The 18,156-nt window shown below is 37.2% G+C and overlaps 1 protein-coding gene across 3 annotated transcripts in view; it reads right to left on the bottom strand.

The window, feature by feature from the left end:
* Positions 1 to 18,156, bottom strand: part of FYB1 (FYN binding protein 1) — a 152,171-nt gene that overhangs the window by 49,949 nt on the left and 84,066 nt on the right. The window lies entirely within an intron of this gene.

Below are 18,156 nucleotides of genomic sequence, written 5' to 3'. Positions count from 1 at the left end.
CGCTCAACAAATTTCAGCTATACAATACAGTATTTTTTTTTTAAGAATTTATTTATTTATTTGACAGGAAGAGACACAGCAAGAGAGGGAACACAAGCAGGGAGAGTGAGAGAGGGAGAAGCAGGCCTCCCGCTGAGCAGGGAGCCAGACACAGCATGATCCCAGGAGGCTGGGATCATGACCTGAGCTGAAGGCAGATGATTAACGACTGAGTCACCCAGGTGCCCCTTTACAATACAGTATTAACTATAGTCACCATGTTTTACTTTAGATCTTCAGATCTTATACATCTTATAACTGAAAGTTTAAACCCTTTTATCAAACTCTTCTTATTTTCTTCACCCTAGTCTCTGACAACCATCTTTCTACTCTTTGTTTCTATAAGTTGGACTTTTTTTTTTTTTATACACATCGTTGAATCATACTTTTTTTTTTTTTTTTCTTTGTCTAGCTTTCTGGTTTTTTCCTACTGGCATAATGCCCTCAGATGCATCCATATTGTCAAAAATGACGTGACTTCCTTCTTTTGTAAGGCTGAATAATGTTCCATTTTATATATATCTACTACATTTTCTTTATCCATCTGTTGATGGACCCTTAGGTCATATCCATTCTTTGGCTATTATGAATAATATGGTTATAAATATGTGAGTAGTGATATCGCTTTGAATAATTATTTTGTTGCTTTTTGATATCTATACAGAAGTGGGATTGCTGGATCAGATGGTAATATGGTCATAATAAACTGAAAGTTTATTGAGGAAAGTCTATACTGTTTTCCAGAGTGGCTGTACCAGTTTCCATTCCCAACAGTGTATACAGTGTTTCCTTTTCTCCACTTCCGGGCATTTGGTATCTCTTGTCTTTTGATAATGTGTGAGGTGATATCTCATTGTGCTTTTGATTTGCATTTCCATGATGATTAGAAATGTTGATAAATATCCCCTTTTTTGAGGTAGATAATATCTTTAATTCCCACTATTAAAAGGAATTTCTCTTCTCTTGTTAAGAAAAACCCTAACAATGGTTAAATCTAAGTGTAGAGTATATGGGTGAAAAATTGCTTAGTAAAAAAAAAAAAAAAATTTCTTTTTCTTTTTCTAAGCTTTTGTAAACCATAGTTTTAATATTCTGGATTTTGTGAAGAAGTCTACATCAAATTTAATACTACATTCTTTATGATTTTAAAAATGTAGACGATGTTTCATTGGACGCATTATTTTAGACCAATGAGGTGTCTACTCTCATAGGTAATGCATTCTTACTTGTTTTCAATGATTTCCTTGAATCATTAATGAGAAGATTTTGTTTCAGGTATGGTTTCTAAACATTGAAATGTATTAAACAACCTCACAAATAAATCATATATATAGCAGAGATTATAATACAAAGATAAGCAAAACTAAATACACATCATCCATAATCCCATCACCCAGCAATAGCTACGGAATTACATGTACTTTTTTTTAAAAATTTTTTTAAAAGATTTTTATTTATTTATTTGACAGAGAGAGAGATCACAAGTAGGCAGAGAGAGAGAGAGGTGGGGTAGGGGGGGAAGCAGGCTCTCTGCAGAGCAGAGAGCCCAATGCGGGGCTGGATCCCAGGATTCTGGGATCATGACCTGAGCCAAAGGCAGAGGCTTTAACATACTGAGCCACCCAGGTACCCCTGAATTACATGTACTTTAAAACGTTTTAGTGCAAACATATACTTTTACAGCAGGAGAGTAAAATTTGCTATTTTGTTATTAGTATTTTTATTTTTCTCAATATCATAAATATCATTTTGTGTTAATCTAATTACAATATAATTTTTAGTAATGGGACAGTTTTTTTTTTTTAGGCAACTCCACCATGATTTAAAAACAAACAAAGAAACCACTATGGCTGTAATATTGGATATTTGTATTAATTCCTTTCCTTTTTGCTGTAATAAGAAATGTCTTAGTCTTTGCACATATTTAAAGTTTTTTCTTAGAATGAATTCAATTAAGTGAAAATGCTGGGTCAAACAACATTTTTTAAGGTTTTTGATACAAAATATCAAATTGTCTTACAGAGAGACATCAACTGACAGCTCCATCAGTTAGTGTATGAGAATGATTTTCACATATTTTTGCTAACATCAGCATTATTATGCTTTGAATTTTTCACAATATTATGGAAAAATTCTACCTTTTAAGTTCATTTTTATCAAAATATCAATATCAAATACCAAAAAGTTCCAACATTTTAGATGTTTCTTTTGCATTTACCTTTATATACATACACACACATGTAATTATAGCTACTGCTTAAAAATTATTGATTTTATATTTGGTAGATGTAGATTTTTGCCCTCTTCCCCTTCCTTTTCCAATGTAGCAAAAGCATAACCTATTTTTGGACTAAATCCATGTTCATTGTTTTCACTATCATGACTTGGTAAATATTATTTTTTGTTGAATCAAGCAGTGTACTATGATTATATTTCCTTTCTCATTCAACTTATTGCTTTCCTGGAGTTAATAATTGCCTTATTTTGTCATTTGCAAAGATTTTTCATTGGAACTCTTACTTCCACAATTTCCAATAGTGCTGTAAAATGTAAAATGTAAAATGAGCATTTTCTACAACACCAAACCTGTCAGATAATGAATTGGTTCCAGTATACCATCTCAGTCCATGTGCTTTCATGTGACCTCGTTGCTTATGAGGTCTGCCACGCATCTGACATTCTGAGGCTTCTTATTGCCAGCATCAGGTCTCTGATCTATTGAGAGAATGCACTGTGATAAAGAGTCCAAGATCTGGGACCAAAATGCCTGAGTTTAAATCCTGGCTCCACCACCTATCTGCTGGGTGACTTGGATATGTCACTTCTGGTTTCATTTGGAAAATCAAGATCATAATGGCGCTCCCTCATAGGATTGCGGTGAGGACATTAGACTTAACACATGTAAAACATTTAGGACAGTACCTGGGATGGAGTAAGTTAAACATTTTATTTTTTAATTCAATAAATATTTATTGAATGCTTACTTTATGTGTCCTGTTCTAGACACTAGGATACAATAGAGAAAAAACAGACACAGATTTCTGCTCTTATGGACTTGGAGAAATAGATTAAAAATCAAAAACATGTAAGTAGGGGCACCTGGGTGGCTCAGTGGGTTGAGCTTCTGCCTTCAGCTCAGGTCGTGATCCCAGGTCCTGGGATAGAGCCCTGCATCTGGCTCTCTGCTGAGCAGGGAGTTTGCTCCTCGTCCCCCTCTCTGCCTGCCTCTCTGCCTACTTGTGATCTCTGTCTATCAAATAAATAAATAAAATCTTCAAAAACAAACAAACAAAAAAAACCCCCAAAAAGTAAGTAAAATACATATAAAATTGTAAGAAGTGCTATAAATGGTAGAAAGACTGTGTAATGGTATACTGTTGGCATCTTTTCCTTGCTCTCCATTCTGTGACCTCACTATGCTATATTGAACTTGGGCGTAATGGGAGTATTTAGCTCCTGGAAATAGACAAGAACTACAAATCTCAGCTTTATTGTTTTGTTGATTGTTAGATTTAAGAAAGTGATGGAGAAAATGCTTATAATGCAGATTAAATTTAAAAGTGTGTTTTTCCTGTAACTATTACATGGTGAATGGCATAAAACATTCAGGAAATATTTTCTAGTATCTGAAAGCTATCACACAACTCAGCAAAATACTTACTCGCATCGCTGGCAAATAAGTGATGTTCTGACAAATATCTTTGTTGTTTTACATTCATCTTGTTAACATAAATGAAAATAGTAATCAACACTCGGGTTGGAACTACACTCATTCCTTAACTGCAGCCACAGATTGGCTATAGGTACAAGACATTGGCAAAAATAACAGTTGGCTCTGTGAAGTTTTCAATAAAGAGTATTGTTTGGCCTATTCTTCTTTATATATTATTCTGTGCATCTTTTATATCAATAAAATTTATTACATGTATGGATACACACATAACACACATACACAGAGTTTGCCTTAGAGAACTATTTCAAAATTTACCAGCATGCCATTGTTTGTATCTAAAAAATTCATAGGTTCTTTTGGCTGTCTCATGAATAGAATGTCTCTGTATCTCCTGGCTTTGCTTTGATCCTTTCTGATTTTATACACCAAGCATTGGAATTATGTGTGCTGCCTAGTTTCCCTAAATAGGAAGTTTGCTTTTTTTTTTGTCCTCCTAATTTCGGGGCAATTTTTTTGAGAGGAAAAGGGGATGCACTCTTGAAAAAAACATTTTGTCTTAATTTCACATGTTTCTGAGCACCACTGAGGTCCATTTTTTCATCTTCATAACTATGTTTTGCTTTAATTGTATTATCTATTCAAATCCCTCACCTGTTTGCCTTTTCGTAGTGGCTAATAGAACGTCTTTATTAAGGGTATTCATCTTTTTGCCACTTACATGGACAAACTAAATGCAGTAATTGGGCTGCTTTGGCTTCTGCTTCTGGCTGCTCACACCAAAAAACCCCTCCAACAATGAAAAGAAAAAAACAAAAAACAAAACAAAACAAAACAAAACAAAAACCATTCCATGCCTCAACCAATAGAACCCAAAATCTTCCGAAGATTTGAAGGAAATAGAGTACTTGACTCTAAGTTATCTTAAAGGGCCAGTGGCAGGGTTTTAAATGATACATACAAAAGCTTCTTAATTCCTTCCAGATAGTTCTGCCTTTTTCCAAAGTTTTCATTTTGGTAATTATTAAAAATATTCTCTCTCTTAGGGATATAAGATAAAGACACTCTTAATCATAGGAAACAAACTGAGAGTTGCTGGAGGGGAGGTGGGTGGAGGATAAGGTAACTGGGGGAGGGGCATTAAGGAAGGCACGTGATGTGAGGAGCACTGGGTGTTATATAAGACGGAGGAATCACAGACCTGTGCCTCTGAAACCAATAATACATTATATGTTAATTAATTAAATTTAAATTAAAAAAGGAAACAACCACCACCAACAACAAAAACATCACCCTCTCTCTTCCTGTTCTCTTCTTACTATTTCTGTCCTCTCACTAGCACAGAGTTTTAAAAATGTGCTCAGACCCTGCACTGTTGACTTGCGAGGCCCCTGCCAGCTCAAGGCCAGAGGAATTGCTCAAGTCTTCTCTTTTGGCAGCTATTTTGGAGGCAGGGGTTCGGGGTAGGGAGAATTAGTTTTTCCACAAATCTGATACATAAAATTTCCCACCTGCTTACATTTATGTTAGAAATAGTCTTCCCATTTCATTTTTATCATCAGTAAGTTAAACTTTTTTTTTTTTAAGATTTTTATTTATTTATTTATTTGACAGACAGAGATCACAAGTAGGCAGAGAGGCAGGCAGAGAGAGAGAGAGAGAGAGAGGGAAACAGGCTCCCCGCTAAGCAGAGAGCCTGACGCGGGGCTCAATCCCAGGACCCTGGGATCACGACCCCAGCCAAAGGCAGCGGCCTTAACCCACTGAGCCACCAGGCGCCCCAGTTAAACTGTTTTGATATAGAGGACTTACTACTTTTTCTCTAACTCAGTGAATAAATTCTTTTATATATAGTTCCTATCACCAGAGTTATGTTTGGGAATGTCTTCCTTACTCTGAGAACACATCATCATTATCATCATTATTATTTAAAGTTTTTATTTATTTATTTGACACACACACACAGAGAAGGAGGAGTGGTGGGAAGAGGGAAAGGGAGAAGCAGACTCCCCACTGAGCAAAGAGACAGAAGTGGGGCTCCATCCCAGGACCCTGGGATCATGACCTGAGCTGAAGGCAGATTTTTAACTGACTGAGCCACTCAGGTGCCCCATTATTATTATTTTTAAAATATTTTATTTTCAGGTAATTTCTATACCTAATGTGTGGGAACACGCAACCCTGAAATCAAGAGATGCGCACTCTGCTGATTGAGCCAGCCAGGCTCCCTAAGAACATATAGTTATTAACCTTGAAAGACCCCTGCCCTGGAGAGTCCCCTCCCTTAAGAGATAAATAGGATGGCTTTAGATGTCCTGACAGCAGCCCAGGGTGGCACATGTGCAATTATCAAGACAGAATGTTGTGTGTACATCCCAGACTATCACAAAAATGTCACAGGACTAATAAAAGATATGAATACCCAAATTAAGGCCCTACAAGATCCTTCTCTCTCTCAGTGAATGGTTAAGTTCCTGGTTTGAAGGAGGACTATGGCCGAATCTCCTTTTCGGGCTTCTCATTCTTATCACCTTATTAACCTTAATATGTTGCTTTGTTCCATGTTTCTCTACTTGGTGCCGAGACTCCATTGCTACAATGACTACACCACGACAGATGATCCTTATCGCACACGAGGACGCCTCTTCACTGTCAGCGCTGGATTCAGCTGCCTCCACCTTTCGTAACTCCCTTATACATTCCTACCCTGATCAATATTGACCCCAGTAGGTAGGGACAGCTCTACGCCCCTATTCAGCACGAAGAAGTTATAGAAGATGAGACCTTCCACCTTCAACCACCTTAAAGATTTAAGGGTCAAAATTGTTCAGGGGGAAATGATGAGGGAGCAGGAGGCTGGCTGAGGATGGAGAAGGGGCTGATGCCTTGCACCCCCTCTCCACCTACTCCCCTTGGTAATATGTGTGACATTCCTCAGGCACCCCTGACTGCCATAAAATGATAAATAGTTAACTTGCTGAGATCGCAGTCCTGCAGGGCGGGAGTCTCCCTTGGTTTGCAAATGTCCTTGAGATTTACAACAAAGAAGTTACCTTATCAATAGCCCTAATGTCACCCTCCCCTCCATAAAACACCAAAGGAGGTGGAGGTAGAAGGAAAAGTAAATAAAGTTGAATTTCTTCTAAACCTAAATCTCATTAACAAGGATGCTTGATGGCAGGAGTGTGACATTCCACCAGGAGACTCCCAATTGTCTTTACTTGATAAGTAACCAGGCCTTCAATATCCTGGTAGTGCTTTTTTTTCCGCATGCGTGGGCTAACCGGCCAGTTCTGCTTCTGTAAGATTGCTTTGTCTGCTTTTCGCGCAGGGTCCCCTGACCCAATCCACTGACGCCAAGTATGCCTGTTCAAAGGATCAATCAATCAGCGCCGTCCCCACCCAAAACTTGTTTGTACCTGTCTATAAAAACCCCGCTTTCCCCTCGGTCGGTGTGCTCGGTTAGCTGGAGCTGCCGACCACCCGCCGGTACCTGCGCCCCAATAAACCTCTTGCTGTTTGCATCCAGTGGCAGTGTTGGATTCTTGGGTAAGGGGATCCCCGGGTCTTTCACCTGACATTATTTTCTACTTCTTTTTGGACTCATTTTTAAAATTTTTTATTTATTTTATTTTATTATTATTTTTTAAGATTTTATTTATTTATTTATTTGACAGATCACAAATAAGCAGACAGGCAGGCAGAGAGAAGGGGAGGGAAGCAGGCTTCCTGCTGAGCAGAAAGCCTGAATGGGGGCTCGATCCCAGGACCCTGAGAACATGACCTGAGCAGAAGGCAGAGGCTTTAACCCATTGAGCCACCCAAGTGCCCCAGGACTCATTTTTATTTACATTTAACTCTTAGAAATGATGAATAATTTATTTTGTTGTGTGAGACCTGGATCTAGGTTCGTGGTTTTTGTTGCTGTTGCTGTTGTTTTTAGATGATTTATTTAGTGTCCCTGCACCATTTATCTAATTTGCTGACTGACTGGAAATGCCTCTGTTATCAAAGAACACACATTAAAAATCCTAGTCATTTGACAGATGAAAATGACATCCTATTTTAATTTATAAATAATACGGTCTGGTAGATTCCTAAATGGTTTGAAAGCTGCACTCACGGGGAATTAGCCACTGTGAGTGGAAATTAATAAACTATTGTCTAAACAAGAAAAATGTTTCTCATCTATCTGTGACTTATCTTTCCATGGAAAAGATTTTGACAAACCAGGGGCGTTACCATATGAAAGTCATCTAAGGCCTGGAGGTGAGAAATTACAGACATGTTTTGGGGAACGATAAACTAGAAACACTAAAAACTGACTCACCCCAAAACCCATGTAGTACATTTTCATTTGTACCTGGGCGTATGAGACTTTCTGATGGGGGATCTGTGGCGGGCCCTCACTGTTCTGCTCCCCTGGCATCCATTCTCCTTTCTTTAGTTTCAATAACTTGAACTACCCAGAAAGGGGGGTGCTTGCTTTCCCACTGGACTTGGACCTCCAAGGAGCCCCCTGTGGCATTGCCAGTGTCTGTCTCACCACCACCAGGGACTGGTCTGCCTGAGGAAGTGACAGAGCTGGGGGAAAGCAAGGCTGAAAGACAGGTTCTGTTCCTCATCATGCTTGGGGGAACATATACTAAGGTCTTCCTATGTTACACTAGTATTTATCAGCGAAATATTTAGCTTTGCAAAATCTCCAGCAACTTTCAAATACTTCAAGGAATATATTTGTATGTACACAAAATCATTCTAGGAAAAGAATCTTAGTTTTCCAGCAGAAAAAAAAACAAAACCCAGGAGACTTACCTTAATGTAATATGATTGGCTTTAAAATCTCAATCTGGACTCTAAAAAGTAAGCTAAAAGACAATAAAGTTGGAATTTTCAATCTAGTCTGCTGTGATGGAAAGAAGAGGGTGGATATTGAATTAAAATGAAGAAGAAACAGAAACACTAAATCTATAGGAAATTTCTGGGATTAATGATAACAATGTTAAGTAATCCTTTTTTTTTTTCCTGCCAGGCATCATTCTAGGCACTTTACATATTTAATCTTCTTTAATCCTTACAACAACCCTCTGGGGTTTACATCCTTATCTAGTTTCCATTGGATAGTTAAGAAAACTACACACATTCAGAAACTTTGTAAGCATAGAAACTCAACTCCGGCTGACTTTCTTGCGATGTCTACGCCCTTTCTGCTACGTTCTGATGCTCCTCAGGGAAAGTACATGGATATTATTGGTAAGTTGCACATGTTAACATACTTTCCAAAGATCTGAGTGTAAGTCTAGCTTTTCTGACTGATAACTTTCCTCTTAGTGGGATTTTGTATAACTATTTTCAGTTGTTTCATGTAGGGCAGAGCTAGCTCTGGAGATAGTAAAGTAATTTTGAAACATATACTGACATCTATGGGTGTTTTAGATGCTCAATTTATAATTTATATCGGAATTTGATTTTGAAAACCAGGTAGCAGGAAAGTAGACATTCAAGAGCTAGTGGAAAAGTGACCATTAAAGGTTGATCACTGACACAGGCTAGCAAGGAAAAAAAGTCTCAAGAAATGGAACTGAGGCATTTGAAATGCAGTCATAAAAGGGCTTAGAAGGTATGAATGAAATGAAAAAAAAAAAAAAAACACCAAGTTTGGAGTTTAGTGGGCATCAAGATTTAACACCCCAAACTGATCTACCATGAATCTTATCCCTCAAAGCTCAAGAGGGGTTGGGTAGGTGATCTGTGGCTTTCACTCTGCACGAGGTAATCTATACAACAATCTAGGTGCACACTTGATGGGACCCCCATTCATTTACACCTAACTGAACACGAACTCTCTCAGAACCAAGTATCACTGAGATCTGACCACGTTTACCATAACGGTTGTTTCAAACTCCCCACATTCCTAGACCTCACCCATGCCTTCCTCTTTCCCCACAGATAACTTTAACTTTTGTTTTACTGAGAACAGGGAGAGCACTCCACTTGACCTCCCCGCTTACCCTTCATTCTAGCTTATTAAAACCTTCTTTTATCTTGCTCGCCCTGATTCTCTGGAGAAATGTCGATCTTCCTTACTCCTACTAACTGGTATTCTTGGTTCTCAACAATGTCGGCTTCCTTATAGACCCTGCTCTGTTAACTATTAACTCCTTCACTCACATCAAGCAAAATCATTTCTTAAGCACTTACTATGTGCTCTGGATGGCTTGTTTCATCTTCCTGGAGCATGTTTTGTCTTAGACATGGTCAATGTTCTCTACTCCAAAGAGACACACAATATCCTTTCTTACCCTTGGCCCCCATTCTATTACCAGCTGCCTTTCCTCCTCCCCTTTACAGACAAACTTCTCAGAACAAAAGTCTGTATTGGCCATGTCTGTATTTTTATTTTGCTTGGATGACTTCATGGCAGAACGAAGAATGAAGAGGATTTGGGAGATATGCGTTTGAGTTCTGATTCCACCGCACTTAGGATAGCCTTCACTTGCTTATTACTCAATCTGGGGTTGAGTAAGTTGCTTGATTTCTCCAAGTCTTTATTTTTTCATCTGTGAAGTGGCCATATACACCCAACTTGTAAAAACACCTCACCACACTGTAACGCTTCATGGCCTTCTTATCTATTCCTTGAGCTGGCTGCATCATTAAAACACTGCATTCTACCCCCCTTGACTGGAAATGAAACAAAACACCTTTTCCCCAAACCAATCATGCCTAGTCCTGGTTCTGTTAGGATATCTCAGAATGGGTCAAGAATCAGGAAGTTTAACTTTAAGTCCTTAGAACCATCCCATGAGGTACCCACACAAACCAACACTACTTTCACTTTCCTGATTGTTAAACACACTGGAAACAATTTTCAACATGGGAGGAGGAATCGTTTGGCAGAAGGAAGAGTTGTGCTGGCATCACTCAGACTTGTGTTTGATCACCGATCCCAACTAGCACTGGCTGTGGTACACGAGGGGGCCTTATTTTGCTTCTTTGGGTTTCTGTTCCTTGCCTGTTGCATTGAGACTCTGGATCCCTAACTTACAGGATGGCCATAAGAATGAGAAATTGTATGGGGGTCTGCCTGGCACATAGCAGGTGTTAGGAATTATGAATTATCCTAGAATCTGCAACCATTAATGTCTGTACTATACAGGACAGGCTCTTAAACCTCTGAGGGCACGTTTGTTTCCATCTGTGTAGAGGGGATAGGATGATCATACTCCAGCCCCTTCAAAAAAAGTTTTGTAAACTGCCATTTGTGCCTGAAACCACCTGCTAATTGCTGTACCTCTGACGGTTCTGTGGAAAGCGAGCTTCTGAAAGGCCACCTGCCCTTCTAAATGCAGTGTGGTCGTGCTGCCTCATCCACAGGTTAACACCCATGCGTACGAATGCCGCTCACAGAGCTCTCCATCCGTACACAGAGTGGTTTACAGGTGGTTTCTTGCACTAATTTTATTTTCTTTAAAATCGCAACATTAATTAATTAATTAATCTACTTATCTATCTATCTATATTTATTTTCTTCCCAGTTACACAGTGAACTTCTGAGAGTGGGTCTCCACGGTCAATAGCTGTATGTACCCCAAACTTTACCTCTATTGTATAGAGTAGGGCATTTAATATTTTACTGATTTGGACTTTCTTTTCTTTTACTCTTTTCCTGTTAAGAAAAAAAAAAGCTAATTTAAGACAGTTTATTGTAAGAGAAATAGATACATGGTAAATCATTTAAGAAAATACAAGAAGGGATATTGAAAAGAAAATCTCACATTCCAGATCCTGTCTCTCCGTCTCTATCACAAACATGACTGTTACCAGTCTTTCAAGAACTGTACATCTTTCAAGGAATATTCCATTTTTTTTTTACACAGATAAGACCATGATGCATATATTATTCTGTATTTTGCTTTCTTTTTTTTTTTTTTTAAAGATTTTATTTATTTATTTGACCGACAGAGATCACAAGTAGACAGAGAGGCAGGCAGAGAGAGAGAAAGGAAGGGAAGCAGGCTCCCTGCTGAGCAGAGAGCCTGATGTGGGGCTCAATCCCAGGACCCTGGGATCATGACCTGAGCCGAAGGCAGATGCTTTAACCCACTGAGCCACCCAGGCGCCAATCCCAACTAGCACTAGCTGTGGTATTTTGCTTTTGCTTTCTTGATTAAAAAAAAAGACTGTTCTATATTGGGACAAATAAGGCAATCAATTTGTTTCCATAGCTGTGGAGTGCTTCATGCAATGGATTTACCATAATTTATTTGACCAGTCTCTTATTGATGGAAATTTAGGTTATTGAAAAAAAGAAACTTCATTGAGATATAATTCAATAGATACACTAGTTTTAGGTATATAATTCAATGGTATTCATACTTTATAGTTGTGCAAGCATCATCATAACCTAATTTTAGAACATGACCTAATTTTAGAACAAAAATAAAATGCTGTACCTATTAGTAGTCACTCGCTATCCCCTGCCCTCCTCCCCCTACCATAGGCAGCCAATAATCTACTTCTGGTCTCTGTAGATTTGTCTATTCTGGTCATTTTGCATTAATTGAATCATGCAATATGTGGTCTTCTGTGACTGGTTTCTTTCACTAAATTGTTTTTGTAGTTCCATCATGTTTTAACAGATATCAATACTTTATTCTTCTTTATAGCTGAATTAGAACCCACTGCATGGATACCACATCTACTTATCTGCTTACCAGATGGTAGACATTTGAGCTGTTTCTACTTATGAGCTATTATAAATAATGCTGGTATGAACATTCATGTACCAGTCTTTTGTAGACATATGTTTTCTTTTCTCTTGGATATATGCCCAAAGGATAACTGTTTGACCATTTGAGGAACTCTAAGTTTTTTTTTTTTTATATTTTTGGATTATTAGATAGTTACTATTATAAAATCATTCTTATACCTATGTCTTTGCCCATAAGTGTATTTACATTGGTAATATCAATTTTTAGAAAGTGGAGTCAAAAAAATGAAACATTAAAACAATTTGGTAAATAATGTTATTTTTTGTTTGCAAATATCACTTTTTAGAAAGTGGAGTCAAGGGGCACATGGGTGGCTCAGTTGGGTTAAAGCCTCTGCCTTTGGTTCAGGTCATGATCCCAGGGTACTGGGATCGAGCCCGGCACCAGGCTCTCTGCTCAGCAGGGAGCCTGCTTCCTCCTCCCTCTCTCTCTGCCTGCCTCTCTGCCTACTTGTGATCTCTATCTGTCAAATAAAATAAATAAAATCTTAAAAAAAAAAAAGAAAGTGGAGTAAAAAAATGAAACATTAAAACAATTTGATAATGTTATTTAGTAAGTAATGTTATTTAGTAATGATAATGTAAAGATAATGATAATGTAAAGATTTAGTAAAGATAATGTTATTTAGTAAGTAACACCAATTTGTCTTCTAGATCAAGAGAAGACTACCTGTTTTACTATAACCTCACTAACATTGTGCATTATCATACTTTTTTAGTTTTTAACAGTTCTGGTGGGTAAAAAAATGATACGACATTTTAACTTGCACTTATATGTTTATAAGTGAAGCTAAAAATCTTTTCATATGCTTATATGACATTTTATGTGTGTGTGTGTGTGTCTCCTATATACAGAATATTAGAGGTATATCTAGCATTCAATTTAGGTAAATCTTTGAAAAAAAAAAAACATTATCTCTTTTATGATTAGTGTTTGCCCTGATATAAAATATCATTTACATCAAATTATCTTAAAAATTTTCAGAAGATCCCCAGCAGCTTTCAAAGGTAGGGCTTAAAACTTCTGGGTCACAGTCTTAGAACACCTAGTTTTACGGAATTTTTCCTTGCCCTAATTCAAGGTCACCTGTTCTTATCTTCAAAGGATTTGTAAACCCATAGTAGATGGGAAATTTTGAAAACCAATGTAGTTGAAAACAAAACAATGTAACTGTATTAGTAAGAAACACTTTACTTTGAAAGCAAGCTGCCAAGAAAATGTTAGCCAGCTTAGAACAGTCCAACAAAATGGAAAGAAAAGTAATACTGAAACATCAGTGTTTACAAAGACAATTATAGTAGAAATTAGAATGAAGGTGAAGAGGTAGAGATCAAAACAATATGATGATCAATTAGAGAAAATAAGTAAAGAAAGTCTTCACTATCTTAAACTTCTCTATTTCAGACCCAACTTTAACATTCAGAGTCTCTGAACATTTTTTTTATTCTTAAAAATTCACTCCCCCCAATCACTTTGTTGACTACTCATTTGTTGTCTATATAATCTTTCATATAATATATGTAACTATATATTAAATGTTAAGTGTGTCAAATGTGAAGTATTCTTATAAATGACTTTATTTTCAATTTATAAAATCACATGAAATTCAAATTATTAGGCAATAATTTGAGAGAAGATCACTAGCTTTTGAATCTTTCCTTTTTGTAACAAATGTAAGATATAATTTTAAAAGGAAAAAAGTCAGTACACAAGAAACATTTTTTTAGTCAGGTGCTCATAATTTACTAAGTGCCTCTTGCTCTAAGATAGAGCATACTGAGGCAGAAGACAATAACCATATTTCTTTTTTTTTTTTCAAATACTAAGATTTGTTTTAAAAGTATACTAATTTATGGAAGCAAAGAAAGTACTAAAGCTCAAGTTTTAGAAATATTGACATATGAACTGATTTATATGCTGAAGGAATAGTGAATATTCTTCACTATGATTTTAAATGAAATCAACATAACCAGAAATATGACATCTACAAACAGGGAAGGAATACACATTGATGTTGCAGAGACAATACTGCGGCTTCAGAGTATGAGCAAATAGAGGAATAATTAAAGCAGGTGATTCAAACTCAGCTGTCATTGGAAGCCAGGCAGGAACATGCTTTTGTACACTGAGCTGGAAATGTCACTGTGGTCAACAAGAGACTTGTGTCCCATCTCAGTGGGGTGGCTACTGTGGGGTTCTAGCCTGTTGTAAATATGTGAAGAACACATCCAGATTTTTCTGTGAAATCTTCCAAAGTTTGAATGTCGGCAGCTAGGTAAGCAAAACAAAGTAAATAAATAAAACATGGGCACCCGAGTGGCTCAGTTGGATAAGCATCTGACTCTTGGTTTCCACTTGGGTTGTGACGGTAGGGTCCTGGGATTGAGCCCCCTCAGGCTCCAGGCTCCATGTGGAGTCTGCTTGGGATTCTTTCCTTCTTCCTCTTCCTACCCACTGGCCCCTCGCTGCCTAACAAATAAATAAAATCTTTAAAAAAATAAATAAAAGAAAAAAATCCAGAAAACTCTGTGTACCAAACAAAACATATTTAAAAGCTATAATAATTTATGACAGTAACCTTTTTAAGCTAAGAATTAGGAAGGGCCACAAAGAAAAGTTTTATTAAGGGAAATTGCCTGATCATAGTTTCGTCCAGGAAGATAGTTTTTTTCCACTAAAGCAATGCAGTTTGGAAAGGGGTAAATTAGACTATCAGACCACATAGAGAGTCTCATTAGTTCAGGAAAGAGGATCAGAACTGCCAAGAAAGACGGCAAATCTTCCCTGTAGCCCCTGGACCGAACAGGTGATCTGGAGACACTTAGAAGGAAGAAGCACTGGAGAGACAAAAGTGACTCCAAGCCAGTGTAACTACAAGCAGCACACCTGTGTAGACACGTGAAGGTATGCAGTTCAATTAATGTTTGCCTCTTCCATGACAATGACTGTTATTGTCATTGCTATTTCTGGAAGTTCACCTAGGTAAAGGAAAGGAGGGACTGAGTCCAAACACAGCACAAAAGCATCAGGTGATAAATCAAGACCTAGACCAGAGAGAGACCTAGGAGACCCAGAAGAGAAAAAAAAAATATAAAAGCCATAGAGAAGCTCCTATGGTGTGACATTATGCCATGTTCTCCCTTTTCCTTCTTAAAAACAAAAATATTTTTATTTACACAAATAATATATTAAACACATCTGGAAAAAGTTCAAGACATAGGGAAAGTAAAATTTCACATGACCTCTCACCTCCCATTCTGCTCCCCTTCCAGATTGTTTATCTTTGCAGAACTTTTCCTATGCATTTACTCACCTATGAATGTATGCACGGAAATGTCTACTTAAAACCCCCAATATTCCTGGACTCTGAATATCACATCACCTATACTGGGTCGATGTCATTCTCTGTAACTGTGGCGCGTATTTTGTGATTGGTATAGTGCATGGTTTGTTCAGCCTTTCTCCCTTGACTACTAACAATGGAGGGGTGCCTGGGTGGTTCAGTGGGTTAAGCCACTACCTTCAGGTCATGGTCTCAGGGTCCTGGGATTGAGCCCCATGTCGGGCTCTCTGCTCGGCAGAGAGCCTGCTTCCCCCTCTGTCTCTGCCTGCCTCTCTGCCTACTTGTGATCTCTCTTTGTCAAATAAATTTAAAAAATCTTTTAAAAAAAGCCAAAAAAACCCAAAAAACAATGGAGCAATGAGCACCCACATACATGTTTCTTTGTGTATATGCGGGGTAGTCCTCTAAACTAGATGTCTAAGAGTAGGGTTGCTGAGATGGAAGGACTTGCGTATTTTATATTCGCATAGTTTTTGTCAGATTGTCCTTCAGTGGACTACCCTCACTGTGGACTAGATGAAGTTCTGTCTCCTCATAACCTCTCTACCACTGGACATTTTAGGAATTTTTCCAAATTTTTGCCAACATGATCACATCACTTCATCTTTCTGATTCGTTGCTTAATCTGTAAAATGATAAAAATCCTAATTCACAATAATTTTATGATAATTATGTTAGTTAACAAAAGTGCCTGTCATAAGTACCTAGCTCACAGTAAATACTCTACTTGATGTTCATTCCCTTCCCTTATTACAGATTTGCGAGAGAAAATTTAATTAAATTAGGTGTATTTGCACAACTTTCTAATGGTGGTAGTAAATCTTTGCAATTAGTAGCATGTGTTTAACCATTGAGTAAATCCATTTTTTAGCCCAAATTCATACTCTATTTTTTTTCACATTCTATTTTTAATTAAAATGCTCTAGTTAGGAATATTTTTTTAAAGTTTAGCATTGCTATAGTTTTACGTCCTGTTTTATAACTCAATTTTCCTACTATATTTCTTTTTCCAATTACTGTGAAACCGTTGTTTTTATGGTTTATTGTGACACTGTTTGGCCTTCGCTTGTTCATTTTTCATAGGCTGAGGCAAATAAAGGTATACTTTTGCCACAATTAATGTAAATGCAAGCTTACATCAAATTTTTTTTTTTTTGGTTTTTCATTTGAATAAAAACACAATTAGACATTTTGAACAGAAAATTTAAGGATCTCTAAGAATGTCCAAAGACCTCAGATTGAAAGACACTGTCCTGATGGCCTACAGCTTGGCCAGGTTTACCAGCTGGACATAAGTATTTCTCTCCCTCACTGATATCAACTATGAGCTTTGCTTAATGATTTTAACCAAGCAATTTGTACCAAGTTTTACAGTTCCTAAATCTAATTAATAAATTCTATCAGTATGTTATATAATTAAATTAAAATCATCCTATTACATTTGCACTGTGCCCGTAATCTTGTATGAAGTCCAAATATAGTAATAAATTGGTCAAATCAATAAATTAACATCTGATGATTAAATATTTAGCAACCACTCATACTGATTCCTCTTTTGTTTTTTCTAATTCCCTATACCTGATATATAAACAATTCTCAACAGAGCTACATTTGAAACATACTCCAAATTTACCTACTTATCTCTTTTCTACTGTATCATGCTGGTTCAAATCACGTTGTTTCTCACTTTAAAGCCTTCTAACTAGTCTTTCAGCTTCTCCTCACAGCAAAGAGAAGTCATAAAATGTAAACCAGATTGTAACACTCTTGTTCATAATGGTTCCAATTTTGATAATTTCCTATCACAAATTCCAAACTATGATCATCTAGGACATATGGGATTTGGTCAGTGCCTATTATTTCAGCCCATTCTCCCTTTCCCTATCATATTCCAGCCCACTCCATGACTTTCTATTTCTTTACCCACATATAGCTGGTTCTTGCCTAAGGAATTTGCACTAACTGGTCTCTACCCAGACATTCCTATCCTCTATCACTATATGGTTGGACACCATAATACTAGTTTCTGTACACAGTAGTATAATTGAATGTCACAGGGTACTGAACAGAAAGGACAATAGTCAAATATAAGCAGAAGTCTTATAATTAGTAGGAAGAATAACATTTAAAATTAGTATTGGAATTGGAATAAAAGGTCATCCAATAGAGAAATTCACTGAGTCTAAAATGAGTTAAACTTAAAGTCAGTGACCTGGCCAAAAGGAAGGAAACCTTTGGCAGTAAGAGAGCAGGACCAGTTGGGAGTATAGAGCCATGACAAAGGATTATGAATAGATAACAACTGGACTAGTCAAAGCTCAGCCATAAAT

The sequence above is a fragment of the Mustela erminea genome, chromosome 3 (genome assembly GCF_009829155.1).
Source record: "Mustela erminea isolate mMusErm1 chromosome 3, mMusErm1.Pri, whole genome shotgun sequence".
In the NCBI taxonomy this organism is placed as follows: Eukaryota; Metazoa; Chordata; class Mammalia; order Carnivora; family Mustelidae; genus Mustela; species Mustela erminea.
The sequence above is the reverse complement of the archived record's forward strand: the minus strand, read 5'-3'. Positions and strand labels throughout refer to the sequence as shown.